The sequence below is a fragment of the Phaseolus vulgaris genome, chromosome 5 (genome assembly GCF_051622355.1).
Source record: "Phaseolus vulgaris cultivar YP4 chromosome 5, ASM5162235v1, whole genome shotgun sequence".
Lineage (NCBI taxonomy): Eukaryota > Viridiplantae > Streptophyta > Magnoliopsida > Fabales > Fabaceae > Phaseolus > Phaseolus vulgaris.
Genome location: NC_143502.1, coordinates 39,501,624 through 39,512,973, shown reverse-complemented (window position 1 = coordinate 39,512,973; position 11,350 = coordinate 39,501,624). Strand labels below are relative to the sequence as shown.

Genomic DNA, 11,350 nt, shown 5'->3' with positions numbered 1-11,350 from the left:
GAAACTATATAAATCAAATTGAGGTATTTTTTGCTAGAATATTTTGGTATCATATGTGGGGGATGTTAAAATTGGTTCCACACCACATTGAATATTGCAAAGTGGACTTTAAGCCTAACTCAACCCCATAAAACCGGCTCATGAGGTTGAGGTTTGCACCCACTTATATACAATGACAAGGCTCTAATCTCTAGTTGATGTGGGATCTCCAACACACCCCCCTCACGCCGAGACTACCAACTCGTGCGTGGGACTATATATTATGGGTGGTCCGATAGCGGGTGGCACGATAGTGCCCAACACAAACACTCGCTAGGATAGGCTCGAAATGGCTCTGATACCATATTACGAAGTGGACTTTAAGCCTAACTCAACCCCATAAAACCGGCTCATAGGGTTGAGGTTTGCACCCACTTATATACTATGAAAGGCTCTCATCTCTAGTCGATGTGGGATCTCCAACACACCCCCTCACGCCGAGAGTGATAGATAGAAGCTCGTGCGTGGGACTATATATTATGGGTGGTCCGATAGCGGCCCGATAGCGGGTGGCACGATAGGCCCAACAAATACTCGCTAGGATAGGCTCGAAATGGCTCTGATACCATATTACAAAGTGGACTTTAAGCCTAACTCAACCCCATAAAACCGGCTCAATGGGGTTGAGGTTTGCACCCACTTATATACTATGAAAGGCTCTCATCTCTAGTCGATGTGGGATCTCCAACATTGAGTAAAAAGTCATATTACCCCTAATTTCACATGAGAAGTCCTTAACCTCAAGCCTCAAAAGAAGGAGATTTCACATCCTTGCATCACATAATGTAGGTAGTTGATGAATTAAGAAGAGAAACTGAGATGACACAACAACGAGCATAAGAGCCTTATAGGCCCCATTAAAAATTCCATCAAGGAGTTTCTCAAGAGCAAATAGCTTGGGACGAATTAAGGTACCTCTTCCGTCATAAATTAACTTATTATAATGAGCAAATTTTGTCAACTTAACAAATCTTAAGGCTTAATTCGTCCAAAATTTGAGTATAGTTATGTCCTTAGCCTTAACAGACTTGAGTAAGGGGGTTGTGTACCGTTAGTTAGTTTGATCTCCTATTAAAATGGAACGTAACTTATCTAAAAGGACTCTAATAGGGTCTACTAATCATTAACAGATAAATTCAATAAAATTACCTAGAATCTTAAGTAAAAATAAGAGAATGTTTGCTTGTGGTACTTGAAATTGGTTGAGGAAAATATAAACTTTAAGAATTAAATAATATTAGTTAAGATTAAGAGGATGACATAACAACTAATTAGGACTTATAAAATACATCTCTCACTATGAACAAACACACAAAATTTTGGATGCTCTAACTAAACCCTAAGAATCAAACTAAGGTATTTTTTACTATAACAATCACCAAACTTATTCCTACCAAAAGACCACATATCAAGGAATACGTCAAGTCCTCCAGATGGAGCAATGTTCACTAATAGCTACGTCAGAAGAAAAATATGTTATCATCAAGATCCCTAAAAAGCTCATCAAACATTGACAACTAGAAGGATTCTCCCATCTTCATTATGGAGTAGCAATTAGACTCGTTATTTCCCTTCATGGAAGAAGATGTCTCTCTATCTCTACAAGATTCTCTCTATTGGATACTAGTTATCTTCATTATCAGAATGTTATGATACAAACCATTTTAACTACGCTACATGTTGGAAGTGTATTTCTCACCATCTTTCCCAATTACAATGTCAGCCTAAAATATCTCACTATTTCTCAAAGGCTAAAAGTTCAAATTTAGATAACTGAACTGGATTAGACAATTGAAGCTTTATCTATCACACTTCAACATCAATTTATCTACAAACTTCAAGACCATGCCATTAATTTCTCTCTGCTAACCAATGATGATGGAACATTACTTTTTTTAGCCAACTACCAAGAGGGAACTCCTTCAATTGTTCAAATCCCAAGGAATATCTCACACCAGAACTACAAGAGCTTATTACACATATTTATTTTACACATCCTTATTTTGCTAGAGTCCTAACTACATTTACATAATACATATCCTTACTAACATTTATACACACATAAACATATTCTTTAGGGATAAGTCCTCAATTTTTTTTTAAGTCCGTCTAGTCCAAAGGCATGATGTACAACAAATTGATGTGAGTGGAAGTGGCAAATCTTATGTTACTTTATATTTCTCATATACAAAATTGTGTCAAAATTTATATAAGTTTTATATGATTTTTTTCTTTTTTTATGTTTCACATATACAAGTTTGTTTGTGTTCTTTTATTTAATTTAATATCATATTGCTTTATTTTATTTATTTTCAATAAAAAAGGAGAATTAAAAAGTGGGAAAGGGTCAAACATATTAGAAGTATGGAAAGCCATATGTATGAGATAAGAGGAAACTTGATTATTTCCAATGGAGAACAAATTATAGTAAGTAAAAAAAATATTTTCACTTTTATTTTAATAGATTTAAAAGTTATATTTTGTTCTCGTTAAAGTTTTAATATTTAAGTATAGACATTTGAATTATAGATAGAAAATTTAAGTTGAAATATGTAAATAAAATGACATATGGAAGTATTTATGGAGATATCAAAAGTTATTTTTACAGTTTGTTTTATATGTTGATATTTTGAATGTCATATTATCATTAAATTTATTTTGAATGTTTATATTTGGAATCTTTCTTTATTTGGTTTAATCATATTCATAGAACTTTATTTAATATTTTGAAATATTCTAAATGTTAATTATTTTGTGTTAACATTGCATAGGATAATTTAAAAATGTGGGTGAAGTGTGTGGAGAAGAAATTTAAAAAGCATTTGTGCCATTGGTTAAACATTTTGGTTTTGTACTAGTAAAATCAAATTATTCATGAGGTATAGGAAATGAATGGATGTCCAAAAAATAAAATGTAGAGGTTCAATTTGTTCAAAGTCAACAAAATGCACAAAAATGACTTAGAGTTAGAAGTGCAAAGTTTGACTAATACTATCCAAAAGCAAGAAGATGCTAACATTCAAATATAAAAACTTGAGCATACAACTTGCTATGAAAACTTAACATGAGCAAATGAAACAAAATATTGAAAGAAGATGAAACGTTAAATGGGTATTTTATTAGGAGGTTTATCATTTAAATATAATAAGTTGTATTATTATTTAATTGTTTTCATTAATATATCTATAATTATATCTTTATATTCCTAAAATATTATTAATTAATTTTTAATTAATATTAATGATCTATTTTATTTATTTTGCAGGATCAAAATTCTTGAGCATACAAACTATTTATTATTTGAAATACTTATTTAGTTTAAATGTTCTGAGGTAGAATTATGCATATTTGGAATCATTATTGAATATTTAAATTTTATCATTTTAAATATAATGAATATTTTATATTTATATTTTAATTTTATTTATTTTAAAATTTTAAATATGTTTTGTCTATTAATTATGATATGATATATATTTATGACAGCTATACTCTATCATAATTTCCAATAATGATGATAAAATATTAATAATTAAAAGAAATTAATAAGTAATTGTCACCTATAAAACTTGACATTAAACTTATACTAATTATTATTATGAATTAATAATAGTCACAACTAATTTATCTCCTTTTTGTTTGTGATATTATTAGTGACGATTAATTTATTATTGTTGTATTATATATTTGTGATATCTTATTATTATCATTGTTACGTATGATTATTACTGATAGTTATTTTTGTTACAGTAAAATTTAATTTTAGTAATATTTAAAATTATTGTCATACAAATATTAATAATCACATAAATGAAGAGATTATTCATAGAAGTATGTTCTCTTATGATTATCCTATGTGTGGTAGCATGTCCAAGAAGTTTCAAGCTTACCAGTTCAATCGTTCCAACTCCACCATATCAAATTGAACAGAGAAAAAAAAAACTCTAACGTGTAATTAAAATATGATATGATAAATAAAGATAACTCATTATACACATTATCATGAAAGATTCCTCTTATAAGATAATGTGTGCCAATGTAAAGTGTCAAAATTACACTTTGAGTTGGATTACAATAAAATTATTTATTATAGTACGTGTGAATAAATATAATATATAAGGCAGAATACAACAATATTAACGTCTTTATAAATGTGTCAAAATATAATTTCCGAGATAAATTATGATAAGGATAAGTCTATGTAAGATGGGGTAAAATTCCACTATGGATATGTGTAAAATTTCATTAATACTATGTTGGTAAATGTGCCCCGGGGTTAATGTACTGCCCAAATGCAACCTTGAAAAGGCAAATTCTTGAAAATACTCCTCATTCTGTAAATAAAAATCTGAATTAAAAAGTATAATTTTGAAAAAGTAGATCTTTTCCAGATTATTGTGTTTCAGAAATAAAAATTCGAAAAAAAAATCAAATTTCATTCCAGATAAAAAAAAATATGTAATACAAAAAAATTGTTTTGAAAAAAAAAAATCCAGAATATATTCCAAAAAAAGGGAATCCAAGTGTATTTTTATATATACCTCCATTTTATTTTTTTATAAATGAGATTGGGTAATTGCTCTTTAAAAAATGATGGCCCAACAAGGCCCAGTTTTGTAAGTGTTCCAGTTCTCTATTTTGCAACTTCTTTCTGTACCATATCAATTCTAAATTGCATCTTATTATCTTTTAAAAATTTTAAAATTATCCTTATTTTGGATTTGAAAATATAGAATTTAATAAATATAATTCAAAGCCAAAAAATACATTCTAAAAATAAAGAAATCTGGAACACAAAATTACAAATATATTTTAGATAAGAATTTTTGAAATTTAAAAATGTATTCTGAAAATCTAAATCTTAAATACTCATAGAAAAAAGTGTTTCAAAGTAAAACCAAGCCCTTTGATAAAATTGAAATTGTAGTTCACATCACATTATAACAAAAACATAAATTGTTTTAAATTTGTTATTCTCTATTTTATATAACTATTTAATTTTATAGATAAAAGGTAAAAAAATTACTTGTTCTTTAAATATTTATTTTATTTAATATATTAATTTTAATAGTTATCATTTTACCCATATGATAAATTTTTTCCTCAAAATATAATAAAATTTTGTTACACTGTAAATATGGCCTAAAACACTTGTTAAAGCCGTAAAAATTAATTAAAAAGATGAAAATATAACAAATAAAGTATAAAATATATAATAGTCTCCTCCAATATTAATAATGTCTTCTCTAATTCTTGACTGTTTATCTTTATAGATGTATAACCTTTATTTTCTAGTTTTTATTGATTGACTCTTTAGTTATTTTTTTATTAAAGAACATGGTTACAAGAGTTATAGAAAAATGTTAATATTAATTGTGTATTTTTTAATTCTTAGTTGTTTGTCTTTATAGATATAATTTTTATTTTGCATGTTCTAGTTCTATTATTTATTTATTGACTCTTGAATTTTTTATTAAAGGATATGATTAGAAGATGTTAATATTAATTGTATCTTTTTAAATTTTCAGTTGTTTATCTTTATAGAGTTATATAACTCTTTATTTTGTTGTTTGTCTGTTCTAATTCTAGTATTTATTGATTGACTATTTGTTTTTCATTTTCTCTCTTTAGTTAAACATAAAATGAATATAATATTTATATATATTGAGACCAAATGAAAGAGATATTCATTCTCATTTCCAGCATGACGAAGAACAAGCAGGGCAGAGGTACTGCGTCTGAAGATAGAAGGCCAAGCTTTAAGATTGCTAGAGAGGGTGAGGGAATAGAGAATGATGTGAGGCAACCCCAGGAAATGGTGAAAGATTGGTGTCTGGTAAATGGGAGAATACTTACCAAGAGTGAGTCTGAGTGTCTCGAGACAGCTATACGAGGTGGTGTGTCTGACCCAAACCATTTTGATTGTGTCCTTTTCGGATATGCCATTAGAGGGGAGCAGAACCTCGTCGAAGAAAGAAAACTCTTAAATGCCATGCAAGAGCTCATGAATGAAATGCTAGCTGAACAGAGGGACTTTCTAGACAGATCCAACAACGTCCTCGAAGGGATAGTAGCCGCAGTTTTTCGCTAATTCCTGAAAGTTGTTATGAGAATATTTTTATGAGTTTTATTGTTTTTATCTTTTAAGCACCTACTTATGTTTCTCCTTCTTTTTTATAAATCTCTCTTATTCTGTCTTATTGCACACTTTCATCTTTTTCTATACTTCACTTAGTTTTAAAAAAGAGTATACATATATAATTTGTCTTTTCTTAATTATGGATTAAGAAAAAGCTCACAATGTTTAACTATGTTATTTTTAGTTACTTATTTTTTTTTTATAACATATCACTACCGAGTTTCTTTTTCTATCACATTATTCATAGTCACACTTTTTTCACTTTTAGATTGCACAAAATAACATCACCAAGAATATAATATAAATAGTTTTAATGATAAGTTATTGCGTGTGGTATAGGTTTCGTTTTGATGGCGAAAAGAGATTTGGTGGTAATGGGAAAAGAGCATGGAGGCCAAAGAGGATGATTTCAGATTTTAGGGTTTGTTAAATTTGATTGTACATTCAAACCGGGAGTAATTAAACTTAAAACCCCTAACCATGATATTTCTTAAATTTCAAATTCTTAATTTAGATAATATAATTGAATTTTTATTATGTGTTTAAAACGCTAAAACATCTAGATTTTCTTGGCAATTTCTCCATCAACGTCAAAACACCAATATTCCAATCTGAATTGATTTTATGACGTGTAAATCTTGATTGACTCATTTATCTCTTAATTAATTAAGGTCAAATCAGCAATATTTTAAGTATAATTATTTTAATATTATAAAAAATAAAAATTATTATATTATTTTAGAGATTAAAAAAATATTTATATCTAAAATAGTTTAATTATTAATAAATAATTTTTAAATTTTTATTTAATTAACTATCGAGATATTAACTATCAATTACTTTTTTTTTCCAAAATTAATATATATTAAATCAATATTATTATTATTTTTTTAAAATTTATTTATATTTAGTGATTTTTTTATCATTCTTAAAATAATATAAATTATTTGTAATTGTGATATTAAGAAAATGATAAATCCTGACTATTAGTCTATATTAAATAGACTGAAATATCAACTTATAAAATGATTAAGGATGTTCTTATATCATGTTACGTAGAGTAGATATAAAGAATTAACAAAGACATGGAAAATTGAAATTGGATTATCAATATTATTTTATATAGGATCAGATATTATAATATCTAATGAAGACACATTCAAATATATATATATATATATATATATATATATATTTTAAAAGATATCAGACAAATTATTTTAATATTATAGAAGATATAATAGAATATTTTTATAATCTTAAATTTTTAGGAAGGTATTATTTATTATTGTTATGGTTCACAATATTATAAATATATATAATTACATAATTATGTTATTTGATGGTGGGTTCTATTTTGGATTAAAGCACATGTTGCTGAGTGTGATTCAACCTCAGATGCTGGTGGGGAGGAGTAAGGAACCAACATACCTTTGTGGAGATGTCATGTCTTATATCATTGACATGAGTTATGTTGTTGTTTTATTTTTTTTATTGTTGTTTATGTACAAACTTTGGCTAAGAACTAGACTTTTTATACATGGGTTGAAGTACCCCAAATATTCCCATTTATATTATTCTTTATCGCTGATTAAAAAAAATGTTATTTCTTTGAATTGAAAATGAATAATGAGAATGATATGAATAATATAATAATTTAAAAATTTATTTCACCCTTATATTGTACTATTGTTTTAATCTTACACAAGAAAATCATGAAATAAAAACTAATTTTAGAAAAAAAAATAATTAGTTGTTATAGTGACTAAATTAGAGATATTTTAGGAACTAAATAAATTTTTAGTTTCTAAATTAATTTATATTATTATTAGATGGTTTCTAAATTTGTATCTAATTAACGACAAAGGTTTTTGCTATCAAATTTAGAAACTAAATAATTTATAGTTAAAACTTCAGTAGTTAATTAGATACCAATTTAGTTAAAACCTTAGTAACTAATTATTTTGGTCTCTAAAAAATTATTTTTATTTGATGATTTTCTTGTAGTGTTACTTACCCTTTTATAAATTTAAAATATGAGAATTTAATTAATAGTTTATAAATAATATACTAATTTTTGTGGTAAGCAAAACTTACATATTAATATAACCAAGCTAATTTTTTTTGCCATTTGGTGGAATCTGTTGAGCCGTTTTATAGTTATAAATAACTAATAAAGAAACATCTAATACCATTGAAAAAAACAATTATCTATAACATAAAATCAGTTAAAAAGATGTACCTCATTTGTTAATTTTTTCATATAAAAGATAAATAATAGCTAGTTGTCTTGCACATTCCATAGAGTAGCTAACTATTTTTGTGAATATAAGAATTTTCTTACTAACTTCTTATATATAATTTACTTGGATTTTTTAAAGCATCTTTTTAACTTATTCTGACACACACATCTATGCATTAGATTAACTATTTTGATTTGAACAGGGTTATAGGGTTTAGAATGCATAAATGTGAATATTCTTTGTAGATTTGAAAATTTGGGATTTCAAACTCGTGACAGACAACAAGGAGCATTTTAAAAATTAGATATGGGATACTATGTTTAGCCACCATTCTTAATAATTTATTTATCACCTTCACGTGCACATCTTATGCTCAAGTGTTATTGTCCATGTACCATAGGTATTGGATCCAATGTTTTTAAGGTTTTTTCTTTTCATACAAGATTTAGGTTTTTGTTTTTGTTTTTGTTTTTTCACACTAACTTAAAAGAGCTTTTGTTTTATCTTTGATGTTTTTATAGTTTAACTAATATTTGCATATAATTATAGCTGAGTAGGTGAATATTTTTTAAAAGGGCATTGGATCCTCTACATTTCACCCTTCCTATTTTTCATAATATTCTTATGAAGAAGACAAACCCTGAATGTTCTGATATGATTTCTGACAATACTGACATTTTTTTGTAAAAAATATATTCTTTTCTTATTTATTTAATTGCTGAAACTGATAGAATTTTTAAAAATTAAAAAATATTTCACATATTTAATGCAAAAGAAAACTGCTATAGTGTGCATGAAGCGTCTACAAAAATTTTGTAAAATATTATCCTTCTTTTATCATTTTAATTTTTTGTCTACCATAAGCATAATCATTATACAGTGTTGCTCCACTTTTTTTTTTTAATTCACATGGATAGATGGGATTATATTATATAAAAGGGCTACACATTTAATGTTATAAATAGTTTTGTGAATTTAAGTTAAATTTTAATTTTTTTAAGACTGCTTTTTTTATTCTATTATAAAAAATAGACCTAAATATATACAAAATTTATTCTATTATTTAATTATTTTGAAAATATTTAAAAATATTTTTTAATATAAGTAATATTAAATGACCTTTCCAATTATAATGATGATTGGTTAATTTTACTGCTATATGAACTAAGGAGGAAGTAGCTTATGAAGCCTACATGTGTTAATCATAACTAATATATGTGTAAAGAAATCACATTAGGGGTTGAAATGCGGGAAGGTTATGGGTTCACGGCCTTGTATTAAAAAAAAAGGCATAGACTTATTAATCTAATTTGTTATCCACTTAGGTCTGTTATATATAACTTGTCGCTCCGTACGAATTAATTATTGGACATGACGGATTGAATCGGTATAGTATGCACAAATAAAAAAAATAATTATTTTATTTTTAAAAAAAAAATTACATCTCACTCACATTATTATTGCAGAGTGATATTTATTTTATTTTATTTTAAAAAATAAATTTAATGTTTTTTTTTTAAAAAATAAATAAAATAAAATAAGATATTTTAGAAATGTTTCAAAATCCTTGTGCCATCAACACCACATACTAACTAAATCAAATATACAATTTTAGACTAATATGAAGTACTAAAACTGTAAATATCCTTACAACTTATACCCAAAATAACTAAAACTATCCAAATAAATACTCAACCCTGTATGGTGCCAAACCAAAGGAGTAATAAATCCTATAATCAACTCTAACCCCTGCATCAATACAAAACCAACGCTCCAGCATATTTTCATCTTGTTGCTTAATTAATAAGAAGACATTCTTCCACTCTAGTTGCTTAATTAAATTTAATGTATTAAAAAAATTGTTTTATTTTAATCATCTAATAAAGAAATTAATATTAAAAATAAAAATGAATTTAATTTTAAATAAAATTTTACATTTAAATTTTGTTAATAAAAAATAACATAAAAAGATTTTATTAAAATATTTAATAATAAAACTTTGATAAGATACTCTAATATATTTACATTAGAAAAATATATATAAAACAAAACTTTAATTATTTTTAATCAAAACCTTTTAACAACCCTTATAAATGTCTTTATATGTTTCATATTAATTGAATGAATTAAAATAATGATAAATTTTAATTTTTCAGAAAAAAATATTTTTTATAATTAAATTTTAATTTAAAAAATATTTTTCTTATACAAATTCATCCATAGACGAGTAAAATAAACTCACACGACAAACTAATCTATTCCGTATTTTGTATACTAAATGCGTAAATGCGGGAGAACCACCGTATTTCTGATATATATTAGTATGTGAGTCAAGGACAATCAAATCAGAGTATCACGTATGTCAAAATATTTTAAAATAATATTATTTTATTGATAAAAAATAAAAGTAAAAGTCTAAATTAAGAAAAGCTATTGATTTTTTTTGAACGGTCATTAAAAAGTATTTACTAGATAAAAACTGCATATACTCCTTTGTCATAAAAATATAATTTAGAAATATTTGATCACATTAAATATTTTTTTTGACATGCAAACAAAGTTAAAGAAAGAAGACACGAAATATTGCAGGAGACCAGATCGGTGATGTGGGTCACAGGAACGAATTTATGGAGAAAAGTGAAGCAATACAATGACTACTATCTTTTCGAATTTATCTATGAATTAAATATAACTTTTTAAAATAATATATTAGATATATTCAATATTTTGAAATTCTTTATAAACAAAAAAAAAATACTAAATTTTGTGAGATATTTTAAATTTATTTTTAATAAATTTTTTTTTTATTTTAAATCATTTTCATGTTTCGAAGGTTTATCATATTTAATAAAGTTTAAAAAATTATTTTTATTTTATTTTTATCCAACCATTTCTACATGTTTATTAATTATATCCAAATAACAATAAA

The 11,350-nt window shown here is 25.6% G+C and overlaps 1 pseudogene; it reads left to right on the top strand.

Moving 5' to 3' along the window:
- The first annotated feature begins 1,472 nt into the window (after positions 1-1,472).
- LOC150027632 (uncharacterized) lies at positions 1,473-2,057 on the top strand (annotated as a pseudogene).
- The last annotated feature ends 9,293 nt before the right edge of the window (positions 2,058-11,350 follow it).